The sequence below is a fragment of the Macrobrachium nipponense genome, chromosome 22 (genome assembly GCF_015104395.2).
Source record: "Macrobrachium nipponense isolate FS-2020 chromosome 22, ASM1510439v2, whole genome shotgun sequence".
In the NCBI taxonomy this organism is placed as follows: Eukaryota; Metazoa; Arthropoda; class Malacostraca; order Decapoda; family Palaemonidae; genus Macrobrachium; species Macrobrachium nipponense.
In genome coordinates, this window is record NC_087213.1 from 39078352 (window position 1) to 39095722 (window position 17371).

The following is a 17371-nucleotide window of genomic DNA, read 5'->3' on the forward strand; positions in this document are numbered from 1 at the left end:
GAACCATTTGCCATGAAGAAAAATAAAAAGTATGAAATAGCTCTAGGGGTCTTTGTACCCAATTCTTTTAATAAATACCTGAATTTGAAGCTTGAAGGTGACAATACAGACTTTTTCAAGTACACAGGGAAATAGTGAAATGTTGTGGGAAGCATGAGAGAGAGCCAAAGCAAAGATTGTAAGACCCGGTCTATGTTTTGCATCTGTAGTAGCAAAATTAAGAAACTAAAAGAAAGAGACAAATAAAAAAAATAAGTTAGGAGGACAAAAGGAGAATCAAATAAAATATCCATTAAAAAACGGCTAACTATGTCATTCGAGTTAATTGATGATGAGAAGATAAAGACAAGGTTCACTAGAATCAACAAGAATGGCACAAGTACAAAACTGAGTAAAATTGAAGTGTCAGTTGAGACACATCCTCCACCATCTGCCTCTGTGGAGGCAGGGCCAGTGGTTGCTGGTCTAGTGCCAGCGTCTGTTGGTGCCAACTCCTCTTTGGAGAACAAACTAGCAGATGCTGATCCCCTGGTGCCAGTTGTTGCTGGTACTTCTGCCTCATTAGAGGCAGAGCTGGCTGCTGCCAGCAATACAAAGACACTTGAGGTGGTCTCTTTAGAGAACACCTCTGCTCTCTCCGTCTCGATAGAGTTGGAGAGTGAGGAAACTAAAAAAACCCTTCAGTGTCAAAGACATTGAAGGAAAAGATGTTGGATCTACGAAGGGGATAACTCCACCCAAGAAGTCAACAAAAACTATCCTTTAAAATGCCTCCCCCTAATAGAAAAAAAGAGCTCTCCCAGTCTTGTAAAAAGGAACCATAATGATGGTCCCAAACATAACTAAATTCACTTCCATTATTCAGTGGAACTGTCGGGAACTGTGAGTGAAGTATGAAGAAGTAAAGCTTTTGATCTATGAGCACTCCCCTGTAGGGGTATGTTTGCAGGAGACCATGCTAGGTGAATATACCCCTTGTCCTAGGGAATATGTTCACTATAGAACTAAATTTGATCTAGAAGTGGGAAATAATGGTGGATCCCTAATCTTTATCCGTTGAAATGCTCCACACTACCTACCAAGTGAAACTAAATACTCCACTTCAAGCTGTGGCTGTACGAATTAATTTAAGAAGGCAATATACTATATGTTCCCTTTACATTCCACCCAATAGCCATGTCTCCCAAGAGAACTTAATATACTTGATGTAGCAACTACCAGAGCCATTTCTTCTTCTTGGTGACTTCAATAGTAGACATCCATTGTGGGGAGATGTAACATCAAACCAAAATGGGAATATGATGGCATCTTTAATAGAAAATGAAGATATAGGTCTTCTTAATACTGGAGAACCTACCCATTATCACATTCAGACAGGCACTGTCTCCTGCATTGACCTTTCAATATGTAGCTGCAACTGCAGTGTTGATTTTAGTTGGAGAACAAGTGATGACTGGCATACCAGTGACCATTCTCCAATTGTGATCGACACCAATGATGGTCCACCTATCCCGAGATCACGCTGGTGCTTAGAGAAAGCAAATTGGAGAAAATTCAAAGTTTTAAGTGAGTTGGAGGGGGGTGCAAAAGATTTGCCAAGTGTAGATGATGCCATTGATCTACTCAATGGAACATTACATACTGCAGGTCTACACTCAATTCCTCGAACTAAAGGACTGTTCAGGAGATGGCCAGTACCGTGGTGTCAGAAGACTTAAGGCTGTTACACCGAGCTGCAAGGTCATCATTGACCAGGTGCCGTAGACATCGCACCTTGGACAATGTCATAATATACAAAAAGTGTAGGGCACGATTTCAAAAAGCCTTTAAAGCTGCCAGGAGACAAGCATTGGCCGGATATGTATCCTCTATTAACAGCAGAACACCAGTCTGTAGCATTTGGAAGAAAATAAAAAAGTTCAGGGTAAATTTACACCCAATCCTCCTCCAGTACTTAGAGTGGATAATAATCATGTCACTGATGCCTCAGAAGTTAGTAATATGTTCTCAGAACACTTCGCTGGAGTCTCTGAAAAATCAGATAGTTCCCCAGGACATCATTTCAGAATGATGGAAGAACAACAGGTACTTGACTTTTCATCAAACAAAGCCGAATCACATAATATGCCTTTTTCTTCAAGGGATTTGACTCTGCTTTAGCTAGGAGCAAGAACACTGCCCCTGGTCCAGATGAGATTTCTTATGAAATGTTTAAACACATTTCAAGGAACACAAAACTATATATAATCAGTATTATCAATAGAATATGGGATGAAAGCAGCTACCCTAGTATATGGGAATTAGCTACCATGTTATCAGTCCTTAAGCCTGGAAAAGATCCTCTCTGTGCAGCAAGTTACCGCCCCATTGCTTTAACTTGCTGTTTATGTAAATTGATGGAAAAATGGTAAATGTAAGACTGATGTGATATCTAGAGCACAAAAATATTCTAAAACCTTCTCAGTGGGGTTTCCGAAAAATGCTCTCCACCCTGGACATCTTAATGCAACTTGAAGCCTCTGTCTGTGAAGCCCTTGTCTCCAAGCAGCACCATGTGACAGTGTTTTTTTTATTTAGAAAAGGCATATGACACTGCTTGGAGACATGGGATTCTGAAGACTATGCATAATAGTGGTCTACGAGGCAAATTACCTTTATTTGTGAAATAATTTTTACATCGTAGGTATTTTAAAGTTAAAGTTGGCAGTACTTTATCAGAGAAAAGGTACCAAGAAGAAGGTGTTGTAGCTGTTAATCCAAGAGAGGTCTTAAAGACACTGTTTGTGGATGACTTGTCAGTATCCTTTGCTGCCACAATAAATAAAATAGTAAGTTGGGCTGAGAAACAGGGTTTTGGTTTTAGAATCTCTGTAAGCAAGACTACTGCTGTCCACTTCTGTCATATCAAGGGAGTGCATCCTGATCCAGACCTCTATTTGTATGGTCGTAGAATCCCATGTGTAGAACAAGCACACTTCTTAGGCCTATTTTTTGACAGTAGATTGACTTGGGTCCCCAATATCAAACATATAAAAGCAAAGAGCCTAGAAGCTCTACATATCTTGAAGGTGCTTTCTCACATCAGTTGGGGAGCTGATAGAGATCTTTTACAAAAGCTTCATAAATCTTTAATCTTATCAAAGTTGTCATACGGTGAAGTATATTCTTCAGGCATCATTCAGGTATTCGTATAGCCAAAGGAGCTTTCCGTTCATCACCAATATCCAGTTTGCTAGTTGATGCAGGAGAGATGCCCCTTGAACTCTATCGCCACTCATCATTACTTCGGTACTGGTTTAGAGTGAAAAGACTCCCCAAATCTCTGATGTTTGCTGTGGCAAATAGAAATATTTTTAATGGTTTTTTTGAAAGTCATCTAAGTTATCCTACTCCTTTTAGCTATAGAATTAAACAAATTTTAGAGGATACAAATATAAAACAAATTTCCCATTATTCCCTTTGTGTATCCCAGTACTCCTGTCTGGAGGTTACCTGATGTGAAATTCTGCAGGTACTTCAATGGAGCAAAGGGGGATAAAGCTGATGAGGAAATGAGGGCAATATTTTTAGAGCATATATCAGAGCATATAGATACAAGTTTTATATTTACTGACGGCTCCAAGTCCGATGCCGGCGTTGGATATGGAGTTTTTAGCGAATCTTTTGACCGAAGAGGTGCACTTCCTTCTGTTGCCTCAAACTTTACAGCTGAATTTTATGGCATCCTAGTAGCACTGGGACATATTGCAACACTCCCAGAGTGTAGCTACACAGTATTTTGTGACTCCAAAAGTGCCTTACAGTCCCTGGAAGTCTTTAATACTGATCATCCCTTGGTATTGAAGATCTTGCAGTGGATCTTCTTGCACTAGGGACCAGCAGCTGGGGCATGATGCCTGGTGGGGTTGCTTTCTCACTGGTCCTTGGGGCCCAGCTCCTGATCCAACTAAATTAGTCAGAACTTTTCCTTCTTTCTGAAATTTTTATCATTCTTACTACATCCTTCTCCTTCATGTAATATTTTTTTTTTTTACAAGCATTTCGAATTGATCATGTGGAATATTCCACCTTTGCTTAAATTTACTGGACCTGGTAAACAGAAAAGATATCATAGCTGGGACTGGGTTTTATATCTGAAGCTAAATAGTGGGAACCGTGACAGGACCATCAACTGCCCGAAAATGTTCGGACCTGAGCGATATCAGGCGGAACTATTTTGCAGGGCTGGACCATGGATTCCAGGGGGGTCTAGTTTTGCGGATAGGACTCTCGACATTCTGTCCGGTTTGCCCATAATGTGATTAGGGTGGGGATGATTGTATTCTGGTAATACTCTCAGTCCTATCAAGCTGGTTTGGCTTATACTTGGGCCAATCTAATCATGTTGTGCCATCCCCCTGTGGGGTAGGGTAGGGACGCGGACATTTGGGAGTCAGTTCTCACTTGTGCCATTAGTGGAAGAATAAAATCAATGAAAGGCTGATGATATCTTTTTAAGGTTTTCAGGTTTATTTATATATTTTTTTTACTTTGATCTTTATGAAATCGGAAAATAAAGATACAAGTACCCCTGGACCCTTTGATAGCGGTAAATTGGCACAGTTAACGACTACTGGAACCTCCCCTGACAACCTTCCTCTGGAAAAATAAAAAAACCTTCCAGTGTAATTGCACTGAAACCCTATGCTCCTGTACAGAGTAAAGGGAAATTAAGCAGAGACATGTTTGAAATTGGACCTGAAATATTTGAAAAGTCTTATGAAAAGTATTTAACTTTAAATTAGGAAGAAGATGGTTGTGATATTTTTGCTGTATATTGAGACATTGTGAAGTGTTGTGGCCGAGAGCCTAAGATTTCTCATGAAGGTAGAGGAAAGCTGACGGTGGAATCTACCTCAGCCAAAGAGACTGAAAAACTGAAAATATTATCACACCTTTGAGGAGTCAAAGTACAATGTGCAGCACATGCTTTTTGGAATCACTCCAAGGGAATGATATATGCACCCCAACTGATGACGTACGCCGAATAAAAACTTGTAGAGGAATAAAAGATCAAGGTGTAATAAGAGTTGAGTGAATGAAGAAGAAGGTAAATGGAGTCTTTGTACCACTTCCCAATTTAATTATTACATTTAATTCTACTCGATTACCTACTGTAGTAAAAGCAGCCTGGCTACGTTTCAAGATTAAATAATATATCCCAAGACCGAGGAGATGTTTCCATTGTCAAGAATTCGGAGGTATGTTAGGGTCCTGTAGACAGAAACTACAAGGCAAGCCAGCCACTTGTGTCAAATGATGTGAACCAGAGCATTGCATATATGATAATCAAGCCAGATGTATACATTGTGGAGAAAATCATCCATCATCTTCACTTAATTGTGATGTATACATCATGGAAAAAGAGATTCAAACTTTAAGGGTAACAGAACATATCACATTTAGGGAGGCAAAAGAGAGAATATTGAATCAATATGGTAGACCAGGAATATCCTTTTCCAGTGTCGCTGTCAACCGAAAGAGAAATATAAATGTTAATGAGGATAATTTAAATAAGAAGCTGGTAAAGACCCTTACTTGTGCCTCTTTGGAGGCGACGCCAATTGTTGCTACCGCTCCTTCCTCTTGGGAGGCTGCACCAGTGATTTCTGGTGCACTTACCTCTCCGGAGGCTGCACCAGTGATTTCTGGTGCTCCTGTCTCTTCGAAGGCTGCGCCAGTGATATCTGGTGCTCCTGCGTCCTCGGAGGCTGTGCCAGTGATTTCTGGTACTCCTGCCTATTCGGAGGTGGTGCCAGTTGATTCTGGCACTCCTGCCTCTTTGGAGGCAGTGCCAGTGGTTTCTGGCACCATTGCTTCTATGGAAGCAGAACCAGTGATTTCTGGTACACCTTCCTTTGTGGAGGCTGTGTCAGGTATACCTGGCACTCCCACCTCTCTGGAGGCTGTACTAGCTGTAAATGCTTTGGAGGATGCACCAATGTCCAATCCTCACACCCCTCCTCAGGCGACACCAGCTTTGTCTGCTATTCCTGAGACTGATAACCCTCTAAAAAGGAAGGCAGCCCTTAACAATCGGTTTCCTTTCAGAAAAAAAGAGCAAGGTTGTAAGCTGAAGGCTCTTAAAAGAGGCTCTAATGTAACAGCCTCTAAAGGAAAGTAAAATTCATTAATTTTCTCCAGTGGAACTGTCAGGGATTAAGAGTTAAATGGGAAGAATAAAGGCTGCTCATATCGGAAGTGTCTCCTGTTTGTATAGCTCTGCAGGAGACCATGATTGGTAATAATATGTTCCCCAGCCCACGAGGTATACATCCTATCACTCCACCTATAATTTAAATATTGGAAGCCATGGTGGTGGTGTTTTGTATATTCGAAATGACACCCCACAAAATCCTATTATTATTCAATCAACATTGCAAGTGATTGGTGTGCAAATCCATTTGCAAAGAAAATATACAGTATGCTCTCTCTATCTACCACCTAACAAAGCCTTCCCCATCAATGAATTAAAATCTCTTATTCAACAGTTACCACATCCTTTTGTTATTTTGGGAGATATGAATAGCAGAAACCCTCTTTGGGGTGACATCATCACCAATCAAAGGGGAAGGTGCTTAGGTTCCATCATAGAAGATGAAAATGTGGGGATCCTCAACTCTGGGGAGTCTACGCATTTTCATGTTCAAACAGGCACGTTATCAGCAATTGATTTATCTATATGTAGTGATGACTGCCTTATTGACTTTACTTGGAAAGCTATAAATGATAGATTTACCAGTGACCATTTCCCAATAGTGGTTAGTGTAGCATCAATTCCTCCATCTTCAAGGCTACCCAAATGGAACATTGGTAAAGCTGATTGGTCAACATTCCAGGAGCACAGCTCAATAGATGAATCTGCTGATGACTTTCCCTGTGTAGATAACGCTCTTGACTTTTTGAATACTATAATGTTCTCAGCTGGTCTTCAATCTATACCTAGGACTTCGGGCAAATTTGTCTGCCGACCAATTCCCTGGGGGACTTGTAAATGCCAGGAAACTCATAGAACTATGAGATCTGCCTTCACCAGATACCGCAGACGAAAATGTGAGTATTATCGTGTAGAATTTCGAAAAGCGAGAGCTCATTTTCGCATGGAAATCTAAAAAGCACGAAAAGAATCTTGGACAATATTCATATCTTCACTAAATTCAAAAACTCCTCTGCCTCTAGTTTGGAAGAGAGTTAGAAAAATAGCAGGCAAGTTCATTCCTTGTCAACCTCCAGTTATCAAAGTCAGTGGTTGCGATGTAGCAGACCCCCAGTTAGTGGCAAATGAGTTTGCTAATCATTTTGCTAATGTTGCAAAGAAAAATGATGATAGACCCTATCAGCTCAAAGACGGATAATGGAACAGGTCGAAATTGATTTTAATACCTCAAGACATGAGCAGTACAATGCTCCTTTTACTATTAGAGAATTTGAATCCGCCTTGAATAAATGTAATGAATCAGCTCCTAGACGGGATGATATAACATATTCAATGATTAAGCATACTCCTGAAAATACCAGACTTTTCATATTAAGCCTAATTAACAGAATTTACCGAGAACATATCTTCCCCAAGCTTTGTGAGAAGTTAAAATTACTGCCATATGTGAAACCTGGAAAAGATCCGTTCAAGACAGAACATTATCATCCTATTGCATTGACATCATGTTTGTGTAAGATCATGGAAAAAATGGTGAACACACTATTGATGTGGTACTTGGAAAGAGGTAAATACCTTTCGCCTGCTCAGTGTGGTTTTCAGAGTATGCACTCCACAACTGATGTATTGGTATGAATGGAATCTTCAATATGTGAAGCTTTGCCAACAAACAGCATCACATCACCGTTTTCTTTGATCTAGAGAAGGCTTATGATACAACATGGAGATATGGCATTTTGAGGGTCCTTTATGAATGTAACCTAAGAGGCAATTTGCCCCTCTTTATTAAGGCTTTTTTAAAAAATAGGATATTTTAGGTTCAGGTTGGAGCAACATTGTCAGATGTGTTCAATCGAGAAGAAGGAGTGTACCACAAGGAAATGTTTTAAGTGTAACCTTGTTCGCCTTGGTAATCTATGGGGTTTCTAAAATAATTCCCCCAGATATAACATATACCCTATTTGTTGATGACCTGTCAATTTACTTTGCAGCATCAAGGATGGCAATGGCTGAATGCCGCCTTCAGCTCTGCATTGATAATATAGTAAAATGGGCTGAGGTTAATGGTTTTAGATTTTCTGCAAGTAAAGCGATAACTATGCACTTTTGTCGTATAAGGGGAATCCACCCTGATCCAGATCTATTCATTCATAGGCAGAGAATTCCATGTGTTGGTGAAACAAGGGTTCTTGGTTTGATTTTTGATAGCAAGCTGACCTGGATTCCACATCTGAAATATATTAAGGCAAAATTATTAAAAGCAATGAATTTGCTGAAAGTCGTGTCTCACACTTCGTGGGGTGCAGACCGAACTCAGATGTTGAGATTAAATAAAGCCTTGGTCTTTTCAAAATTAAGTTATGGGTGTGAGATGTACACTTCTGCGAAGCCAAATAGCCTTAAAATGCTCAACTCAATTCATCATGGAAGAATACGATTATGTACAGGAGCATTTAAATCATCTCCCACCGAGAGCATACTTGTAGATGCTGATGAGGTGCCAATGGATCTTCATTACAAGCGTCTGCTGGTTCGGAGCTGGTATAGATTCCAAAGGCTACCTAAGTCTTTAACCAGCATTTGTATGAGAAATGAAAGGCATTGGGAGTTTTATGAAAATGCCAAGAATTGAGATTTTACTAGCAAAATATTCAGTTAGTCCCCCCTGGAACTTTCCAGAGGTAATATTTTGTAGATATTTTAATTTAACCAAGACAGAATTAGAATTGTCCAGTGAGGCCATGCGGTCAATATTTTTAGAACATTCCGTGCAACATGATAACTCCACTGCAGTTTTTACGGATGGCTCAAAGTCAGATGCTGGCGTCGGCTTTGGTGTAGCCTTCCCTGATGTAGAGAGAAGTGGCAGGCTATCATCTGCTGCATCGATTTTTACAGCAGAATTATATGGAATTTTAAAGGCTTTAAAGGAAGTTTTAATTCGGAATGAAAATAATTTTATTATGTTTTGTGACTCAAGAAATGTTCTTCAGTCACTGGAATCTTTTAACCCTTTAATCCCTCTGATTTTAGACATATTTGAATGGCTGCTTTTACTAAAAAGAAGAGGGAAAGAAATAAAGTTCTGTTGGGTGCCTTCTCATGTCGGGGTGGCTGGGAATGAGAAAGCTGACCAACTTGCACTCTGCGGTCAGCTCCCCAGAGCCCACAATATGCCTACTACCATATCGGGATTTGTATCCTCTAGTAGGTCAGAGTTAAAAAATGTTGGCAATCTTAGTGGGAGGATATTTTGACTAATCAAAAAATGTGTAGTATCACGTCATCAGTGTCTCCATGGTCATATCTGAATATGCCAAGGAGACAAGAAACGATGTCGTGGAGATTGAGGATTGGACATACAAGACTTACACATAGGTTCTTGATGTCTCGTGAAAATCCTCCGTTTTGCAAGAACTGCACTCTGCCCTTGACTGAAACATTTGTTGATTGAATGTCCCAGATTCGGGAATTTGAGACATAGGTTCCTGTCTTGGGGTCGTGACATAGTAGGTAATTTTATCCTAGCTACAATTCTTGGAAAGGATTGTAATATAGAACAGTTATATATCTATATGAGGGAGGCAGGCCTCCTCAACCAAATTTAAATTATACATAGATTGTCTATGTAAGAACTTATATATATGAACAAAATTTTTATATATTTATAGATATTTTTATATGAAATTTATCAAAAATTTAATTTTTTCTATTTAATTTATTTCGGTGTCAATTACCCAGATGTCGTGCTTTGGCAACCTTCCTTTACTCATTACTTTTGGTATTCTTTAGGAATTGGTAGTATATAGCTTTTCGTAAAGAAAGGGCCCTCAGCTGTCGCTTAATGAGTAGAATAATATGTAGAAGTCAAATGCATTTAACCACAAAAGTTAACTCACAAAAACAAGAGTTAATATCGCAAACAAGAGCTGACTACTGCAACCAAGGTACTGACTTCTCAGAATGAGAGAGTATATTAGTATCACCAAAATAGGTTGTTGCCAACAACAAACAAGGCATTGAATTCTCAAGTATCATAGCGAACGAGGTAATAAAAGATTAACAAGATTATGAAAGTTAACCAAAAGAGATAATAAGTTAGTCAATAATTATCAGCACAGTAGGTTATAGATTTGGGGATTTGGTAAACACGTTATTAATGCAATAAAAAAAAGGTCTGGGTACTGGACAACAAAATCAAACGAATCCTTGTATCTTTGAAATTGATTTATCATCTACTATTGCTACTGTGGGGTAATAATTACCCCACAAAAATAGTACATGAACACTATTCTGGGGTGAAATATAACCCAGATGGATAGTACATTAAAATTATTGTGGGGTAAAATATACCCCAGCTATTAAGGGCCTCATCACTTATGTGGAGTAAATTTCTCCTGGTACCCCTCCTACACGATGTTTTGAGCATGCCAAATTTACATCAATAACGTTCACCCCAAGACAATGCAAAAAGATGAAGCTACCTGGAATTTCAATTAGCTGATAAAAATTCCACTCAATGATAAGAAATATAAAAAAAACGTGGGGTAAAATTTACCCCGCATTAGCGTTCTAGGGTTAATGCTCTTTTGCATTTTGATTTTATGTAAGTTATATGGACTTTCCAGAAGAGGTGAGCATCAAATATCAGACCTAAAAATTTTGCAGGTTGGCTAATTGGTATATTATGGTTTCTCATTTTTAATGCTGCTTCTTCACCTTTTTCCAAATTTTACTTTTTATAAAATATGATTGTATAATTATTGTTTGAAACTGTTAATTACTGTTTGGGTTTAATTGGACAGTTTATGTATAAAGGTATTTCTGTTGTTGTGGGTTATTAAGGAAGAGGTGTAAATGACCGTTTATGACTAGTTGAGTTTGTATATTACTTGTTGTTGATTGTCAATGATTGTTTAAGATGTTCTCTTGGAGAGTGGGGAGTATGTGTGGTTAGTTGAAGTCAAGCCCTGTAGGAGATTATTACCTCTCCACCAAAGGATCGTTGTGTGTCTGTATCCATTATATATATATCATTTTTTAAGTAAAGAAGAAAAAACCAAGTCTGTGTTTCTTTACTGCCACAAGCTATCTAGGCAGTATGGAGAGTAACTTCGACTTGAAACTGATCCCTGAGTATGATGGCAGAAACGCACAATCTGTTATGGAGTGGCTGGAGAAGTTGGAGCTGGTTTGCAAGCTTCGGAAAGTTGATGATGTGGCCAGTGTGATTCCTCTGCGGCTTACAGGTGGTGCCTTTGCAGTGTACTTACAGTTACCCACAGCAGATAGGAAGAAGGTTGACAAGGTGAAAGAAGCATTGTTGGCTGCGTTTGCTGTTGATCCCTATGTAGCCTATGAACAGTTTGTCAGTAGGAAGTTGCACAGTGGAGAGGCACCGGATGTCTACTTAGCTGAGCTACGTCGACTCGGATCCCTGTTTGGAGGAATTTCTGAAAAAGCTCTTGCATGTGCTTTTGTAGCTGGACTTCCAGAGAGAGTTCGTCAGCTGTTGAGAGCCGGGTCTCGCATGGAGGCCCTCGATCTGGAACAGATTTTGGCTCGGGCACGGGCGGTTCTGAAAGATGACCTTCCTTCTGTTTCAGTGGAAACATGTTTTGTTGGTGGAGCGCCACGTAAGGAAAGCCTGGGTTCTGTGCCAGTAGAAACAACAGTTTCAAGAAACTGGTCATGTTTATGCCTTGGACCAAATCACTTTGCCAGGGACTGTCTTGCTCGCAACCGAGTAAATGGTCGATTTCGGAGAAGGGTAAAGTGCTATCGGTGTGGTGGAATGGGGCACATTGCGTCAGCTTGTCCGGGAAACGAGCAAGGAGAGGAGGCATCAGTGCCAGCCTCCTCTCCCCAAACCCACTGAGTAAGGTGCTGCCAAGTACTGTTTTGAGTGTAGAGGGTCTTCAGTGTTGCGTGTTAGTAGACACTGGGTGTTCTCAAAGCATCGCTCATTGTTCATGCTGTATAAGGCATGGAACAAGTGCGTAGTTAGCATGATAACTGTGAGTGGGCAAGAATGGGTGTGTGAAGGAATGGGTGTCGTGCACTTGCAGCTCAGTAATGGAGCTACTGCCACCATTTCTGTATGTGTAACTACTCTAATGCCCCTTGGTTTTAAATTTCTTCTCGGCATGGATGGTGTGAGGGCTCTAGGAGGAGTCACTGTTGATACCCAGGGTGGTGTACGTTTTGGAATGGAAGACACACTTTTTTTCTGCAGCTGCTGATGTGAAGGTGGGGGTGGATGAGCGTGATTTTAGTGCCATTTATGATCCTGTGATTAAATGTTGGACAGCTACATGGAAGTGGTCTGAGGGCAAGGAGCCTGGCATCCTGGAGAATGGAGTAAAGGCATATTCTGTACCTCAGGAGGCAAAGGACCTGTATGAATCAGAGCTACAAAGATGGGTGAATGATGGCTGGCTGCTTCCTTATGATGAGAATAAATATGGACCAGCTAAGGGGTGCTTATTCCCCTCATGGCTGTTGTACAGCAAAATAAAAAGAAGGTGCGGCCTGTACTGGACTTCAGAGAACTGAATACGTACATTGATGCATTTACAGCAGACTCAGATGTGTGCTCAGACAAACTACGTGAGTGGCGCAGGCAAGGAGTGAATGTATCTGTAGTAGACTTGGCTAAAGCTTACCTGCAAATAAGAATCCATGAGTCTCTGTGGCCATACCAGACTGTATATTTCAAAGGCCAGAGGTATTGCCTGACTCGACTGGGGTTTGGTTTGAATATTGCTCCGATGGTAATGAAATCTGTTTTAAACTGTGTTCTCCTTCAGGACCCAATTGTAAGAAAAGGAACATCAGCTTATATTGATGACATCTTTGTGAATGAAGATATTGTTAAGGCCAGCCGTGTAGAGGAGCATCTTAGAAATTTTGGCTTAGTAAGTAAGCCACACCAAAGACTTGCTGAAGGGGCTCGAGCATTGGGCCTGAGAGTTTGGGGGAGCAGGAGAGTCTTATTTGGAAAAGGGACAATGACCTGGGCGATGCACCAAGACAATTGACTCGGCGAGCAGTGTTCTCATACTGTGGTAGACTGTTAGGCCATTACCCTGTTTGTGGATGGCTGCGAGTGGCGGTAGCATTCATCAAGAGAAGAGTCAATAAAGTTACTGAAGGATGGGACGACGTCATTAATGATGATTACATCAAAATGTGTTTGCAGGAACTTCTGGAGAAGGTTAAGAAGGATGACCCTGTGAGAGGACAGTGGAATGTCACCGGTGACAAATTCAAGATCTGGGTGGATGCTAGTTCTCTTGCGCTTGGTGTTGCAGTGGAAGTAAATGGTTCCATTGTGGAAGATGCCAGCTGGCTGCGGAAAGACGACTCTTGCCACATCAATATGGCTGAGCTAGATGCAGTCATTAAAGGATTGAATCTTGCACTGGCTTGGAAGATACAAAAGGTGGAATTAATGACTGACTCATCTACTGTGCATAGATGGATTTCAGATGGACTTTTAGGAAAAAGCAGATTGAAGACTAAGGCCGCAAGTGAAATGCTCATCAGAAGAAGACTAGGAATAGTCTTGTCACTGATAGAAGAGTGTGACCTCCAGCTGTCTATTACACTTGTGTCTTCTGCCAATAATAAAGCTGACAGTTTGACACGTGTACCTCAGCGCTGGCTGAGGGACCTTGGTTCATGTCACCAAGATGCAAAACTTGTGTGTGCTTCTGTTGTCCCTGCCATTGGTGATGGAATTAAGGAGATCCATCATGCTGCTGGTCACCCGGGTGTGAGAAGAACTCTCTATTTTGTGAAGAAAGTCCATCCAGGAGTTACCAGGCGGCAAGTACAGGCTGTTGTCAAATGCTGTGAGGCATGCCAGTCAATAGACCCGGCCCCAGTGAAGTGGCAGAAGGGTAGTCCTGGAAGTGGATAGTGTGTGGCAGAGAGTTGGCATGGATATTACTCACTATGATGGACGGCCGTATCTTACTCTCATTGATTGTGGACCATCTCGATTTGCCATCTGGCGTCGGCTCCAATTTCAGACCAGTGAGAGTATCATCGGGCAACTTGAGACAGTGTTCTATGAACGAGGAGCGCCGGAGGAACTGTTAACTGACAATGATCCTGCTTTTCGCAGCAAACTATTTGCTGACTTTGCAAAAAAGTGGTGCGTGCATCTTAATTTTAGATGTGCTTATGTTCCATCAGGAAATGGTATAGCTGAGAGATGCCATCGAACAGTTAAAGTCATTGCTGCAAGGAAAGGCTGCAGCATTGCAGAGGCTGTATATCTGTATAATTTGATGCCTCGTGATGACTGCGACTCAACGACTGCCCCTGTCAGTATGCTGTATTCTTACCCTGTGAGGGTCCGAGGAGTGGATCCATGCTCAATGAACAAAGTGGCATTGAGTGGCCCCTACAAAGCAGGTGATGAGGTGTGGGTAAAACCATCCAACATGCGATGCAATATGCAATTTGAAAGAGGCAAGGTTACGAGAGTTTTGTCAGAACAAGCTGTTGAAGTCAATGGAGTTCCACGCCATGTTAGAGATCTTCGTTCGTGTTCTTCACAAGGATTGATATTGAGTGAGGAAACTACTGATGCTGAGGATGAGGAGCTTCTTATACAGCTTCCTGTTCATGAGGATGAGGGGGAAGAGGAAGATTCAGGCACTGTTGCTGAGTGCAACGCGATTCCAAGACATTCAACAAGAGTTAGAAGAGTTAGAGTTTGTAATATATGTGAATGTAATTCAGGGGGAAGTGTATAATTATTGTTTGAAACTGTTAATTACTGTTTGGGTTTAATTGGACAGTTTATGTATAAAGGTATTTCTGTTGTTGTGGGTTATTAAGGAAGAGGTGTAAATGACCGTTTATGACTAGTTGAGTTTGTATATTACTTGTTGTTGATTGTCAATGATTGTTTAAGATGTTCTCTTGGAGAGTGGGGAGTATGTGTGGTTAGTTGAAGTCAAGCCCTGTAGGAGATTATTACCTCTCCACCAAAGGATCGTTGTGTGTCTGTATCCATTATATATATATCATTTTTTAAGTAAAGAAGAAAAAACCAAGTCTGTGTTTCTTTACTGCCACAATGATACCTTGGGTTTTTTCTAAGGAAAATCTAAAGCCTACTGATGAGGCCATTCATCTATTTTTATTATAGTTTTATTAATAATTCTTTCTGGATGTTTTATGTGTGATGCTGTGTAATATATAGCAAAATCATCCATATTCAAGTTACTATTAATTCCGACCGGTAGCATGTTACTGATGTCGTCAGTGACCAATGTGAACAGAGTACCACTGAGGACGCTACCTTGCGCAACTCCATTTTCAAGTGGAAATATTTTGGAAAAAAAATTATCTATTCTCACCTGAAAAGTGCGGTCAGTCATAAAGTTTTTAATAGATTTAGGAAGATGGCCGCGTATGTTATTATTATGTAACGATTTTAATATTCCATACCTCCATGTAGTATCGTATGCCTTTTGAATGTCAAAAAAGGCAGCTATTGTAATTTGTTTTCTTTCAAATCCTCTGCGTATATGGTCTTCCAAACTACACAGAGAATCTAATGTAGACCTATTACGGTGTGAACCAAACTGTGTAGGACTTGAATTTTATTTTCACGAATGTGCCACGTAAGTCGTGCATTTACCATTTTCTACAATAACTTGCATATACAACTTGTTAATGAGATAGGTCTATAATTATTAACATTACTAGCGTCTTTTCCCGGTTTTGGTATTGAAATTATTGTTGCATTTCGCCATTCATCTGGAAAAAGTTTTGGAGCCATAAATGAATGTAAAATTTTAATAAGTACAATTTTGCCAAAGGTGCTAGGTGGCAAATCATTTTGAAGCAAACCTCATAACCTCCAGGGGCAGATTTATTGCTGTTCAAGAGAGCATATTCTAACTCTTCCATATTGAACTTCTTATTATAATATATATCTTCCTTTGTCTCAAAATTAAGTATAATAGATTCTGCTTTGTTTTTTTACTTTTTTAAAATGTTTGTTTAGGTTTTCGCCACTACTTATTTTGGCAAAACTTGCCCAAAGTATGTTACTTATTTCGAAGGGATCTAAAAATTTATTTCCATTATCTAATATAGCTTGTCTGGGTTGTCTAATGTTTGTTCCATTTATTTTTCTGAAATTTTCCCATACTTTTTGAATGGATGTTTCGCTTGTTATTTCTGACACAGGATCTCCAAGATATTATTTTGCCTTTTATCACTTCTTTTCTAAATTTGGCAGATATTTTATTATATTATATAAAGGCTTTAATACATCTATTTCTAATAGTAAAATTTTCATTTTTAATATATTAATTTATTGAATCAAGTTTAAAGTATCTAACCTTCTTGCTAGCGAGTGTTTTTTTCGTACTAATTCAGATAGACCATCTGACCATCTGGGGACTTTGTTTTTTATTATGGGGTTTTGAATGAGGAATAGCTTTGTATGCTGCCTTTTTAAATGAAGGAGACAAAGAAATTGTTTGTATCATTGTGATTTCTCAAATAATCATATGGCGGTATATTTTTGGTTTGTAAGTTAAAAATGTCCCAATCTGCATTTTGCATGTTATAATGTGGAGAATATGGTTTTGGTTCATTATTTAATAAGGATATTATTATGGGAAAATGATCACTTGAGTAGGATTCATCACATATATTCCAATCTAGTCTGTCAACTATATTTGTTGAACAAAGGGTGACATCTACTGTGGAAAATGTTCCATTGGTTCTGGAATAATATGTATTTACTCCGCTGTCATTCAAACAACAAAGATTATTAGCATTCATAAAGTTTTCTATTTTTGTTCCATCTTTATCCGGCATAATGTTGTTATAGTCCCATATTGGATTATGCGCATTGAAATCTACAATTAATTGCCTGTGGAAACTGCAGTTGAGATTGCTGCTAATTTCCTTAAGATGTTGAAAGTTTAATGGGGTTGGTGCAGTGAAAAAGAAGTAGGTTCCTTGTAAAATATTCTGATTGGCTCCAAATAACAGTTCACAGACCTCAAGAGGACTGGCAGACCTCCTATCAAAAATTTTTAAGATGCTTCACTGAAAACGAATTGCAAAAAAACAGAGGAACTTAATCTTTGTTGCCTTCTCAGCTTTACTTTGCAGCTTCGGCTGTTCTGAAAAGAG

The 17371-nt window shown here is 39.8% G+C and overlaps 1 pseudogene; it reads left to right on the forward strand.

Annotated features, from left to right (window-relative positions):
* The first annotated feature begins 309 nt into the window (after positions 1–309).
* Positions 310–15284, forward strand: LOC135198246 (uncharacterized; annotated as a pseudogene).
* The last annotated feature ends 2087 nt before the right edge of the window (positions 15285–17371 follow it).